The sequence below is a fragment of the Nematolebias whitei genome, chromosome 23, assembly GCF_014905685.2.
Source record: "Nematolebias whitei isolate Nwh7 chromosome 23, NemWhi1, whole genome shotgun sequence".
Taxonomy (NCBI): Eukaryota; Metazoa; Chordata; class Actinopteri; order Cyprinodontiformes; family Rivulidae; genus Nematolebias; species Nematolebias whitei.
The window spans coordinates 13,030,932-13,033,848 of NC_056520.1; positions in this window are offsets into that span (position 1 = coordinate 13,030,932).

Here is a 2,917-nt window from a genome sequence, read left to right on the forward strand (position 1 = left end):
CGATCACCCATGGAGCGATCACCCATGGAGCGATCACCCATGGAGCGTTCACCCATGGAGCGATCACCCATGGAGTATTCACCCATCAAGCATTCACCCATCAAGCATTTACTTCTCGAGTGATCACTCATCAAGCATTTACTTCTCGATTGATCACTCATGGAGCGATCACCCATCGAGCATTCACCTTCTGAGTGTTTTAACCATCAAATGTTCACCCATTGAGCCTTTTACCCACTAAGTGTTCACCCATCTCCCATTCACCCACTGAGTGTTTCAACCATTAATTGTTCACCAATCAATCTGTCATTCAATGAACTTTCACCTTTCAAGCGTTCACTTATCAAGACTTTACTCTTTGAATCATTCACCCATCTAGAACCCACCTGTCAAATATTCACCCATCAAGCGTATGCCGATTGAGTGTACCTTCACAGAAAAAACCATGTACTGTACAGGTGTGTAACAATGGCACATCGACTGCTGAGAAAACCAGAGGGAAAGCGAACACGCACTGCTCTGAGCGAAGAAAGGCACAAAGAGAGACGACAGCACAACATTTCACTGCAAAGGAAACACAGAGACAGCACAACATTGTTGCTGAGATCCAAATACCAGCAAAGAGGAGACGTTTTAACCACAATTCCCCTAAAATCCTGCTCTGATACACAACACAAGGTTTACATTGAACACCAATGCTTTACACTGTTGCCTATGACCTGTCTCAGCATCGTGCTTGCAGTTTTTTTACCAAGATGACCCAACTGCTGACACGTTAGTGGCTCTTCTTTAATGCATGGAGGTTTGTTTGGCACTTTCAATATATTTTTTATAAAACAACAAATTCTTAACAGAGGAAATGATGACAAAGAACAAAATAAAACTGTAACGTTGTAACAGAAAATTGTTTTACAACTTTTACAGACAGCTTTAATTCATTTAATTGTCTGTACAAGAGTTTCTTCTGAAAAAGTAGAGATCAAACTGAACTCCAGCTGCTTGTATTTTTTTTATTAATTTTTTTTATTAAAAATGTTAAACACAAACACTTTCATAGTTCAGAAAGTGCGGTCACAAGTTCAAAAACATCCCAAAACAGGCTAAAGCCACTTCTGCTCGTTTAATTTAGTGTAAAAATGCCTCAGGATGAACTCATCCAGCATCAAAGAACAGCCAGCAGCAGAAATATAGATTTTATTTTCTCTCAAACCTTTTCTTAAATATATTTTTCTCAATGTTTTTGTTCGAGTTTGTCGTTAAAGTTCTAAAACGTGTTCGGAAAATGACAAAACTACCTGAGATTGGTCATTTAGCACGTCTATAATGCACAAAATATCTTTTGTCTTATACTCTGACTTGCAGTGATTTATTATAAAAAAATATATACTATGTTTAACGTGAGAAAGACTGCATTAAAACAAAACCCTGCAGGATCGTATAGTTTTTCAGATTAGTGGAAAATCTGCCTGAAACGAGCTTTTCTCCGAACGTTTCTGAGCACACATCACCTCTGATGGACGATAACGATGGAGATAATGAGACAGACGGACTTTACATGCAGAGATATATTCCATTCATGTTTGTTTATAATCACATATTCACATGTAAGTGCCAGAGCGAGTGTAAGAAAGGAATAAGTGTCGATCCTGAATGTGAGAATCCTTCATGTAGAGCAACGAAAAAAAGGTTTGTTTTGGAGCTTTTATCTCTTTGTTAGAATCTGCCTGAAGGTAGTTGTATAAAAATAAAAAATAAAAACGAGGATTCAAGTATAAATGTAGAAGAAAACCTGAATCTTCTCCATCAAATGTCATCTTTCTTCCAGAGAAAGATTGATCAAAAACCATAAATGTGACACAATTTACTTAGAGTTATGTGGACTTCATTACCCAGAATGAATGTTTAAACAGACGAGGGAGTCCAGCTTGTTCTGGATGCAGTGCTCGAAGTGAGAAAAACGAACATCAGTACCCCAAACAAATGTACCAATCACATTTTTTATACTACAGCTAAAGATTTACCAGAAGGTTCATGCTTTATAATATTGATTTAAGTACTTTAGTGTTACTAACATTCACAAGTGACAGTCAAAACAGAAAATAAAGCAGCTTAAATGAACTGAAGCATGCTCAATAATCCAGGTAAATGAATATAACAAGGTTAAGTCAGGTCCTTTGGACAGCTTAAATAACTTTTGTCCAGTCCAATGAACTTCAGCCAATATGTATAAAGTTTTCTAAAACTCCACTTCCAATAAAGTTGGGGCGTTGTGTAAAATGGTAATATAACTACTGCAGTGGTTCGATATTTTATTATGTCCTGTTGTGAAGAAAATGTGGGTTTTATGATATTTGCAAATATTAAAATTGAGAAATTGAACTTTTTTAAAAATTATTTGATAACAGCAACAAAAGGTTTAAAAGACATGGTATAAATAAGAAATAGCTGGAGGAGCATTTTGTAACTATAGTAGTCCCTTGGTACGTCGCGGTTCGTTTTCGCAAACTCGCTCTATCGCGGTTTTTCAAAGTGAGATTGGACGTGACACACAATTGGCTGATTGATGGATGAGCCGCACGATTGGCATGGAAATTTAATTTAAAATAAATTACTGTAAATGATTAAGCACCTGTGTGCAGCCCACAGCTGTGGGAGAAGCTTGCTCCTGCAGCTGATCAGCTGATCTCCACTCTGCACGGAGATCAGCTCATCTCCAGAAGTGGGCGTGGCCAATAGTGCAGCCGGAGGCAGAGAGCTGAAATCATGATATGCTGTGCTCTTTTAGAGCATTTAGAGTTTAGAAACATTGTTTAGAATATTGCAAGAGTGTGGAAAGGGTTTAAAATGCCTATACATATACATATACATACATATATATATATATATATATACACACACATATATATATATATATATA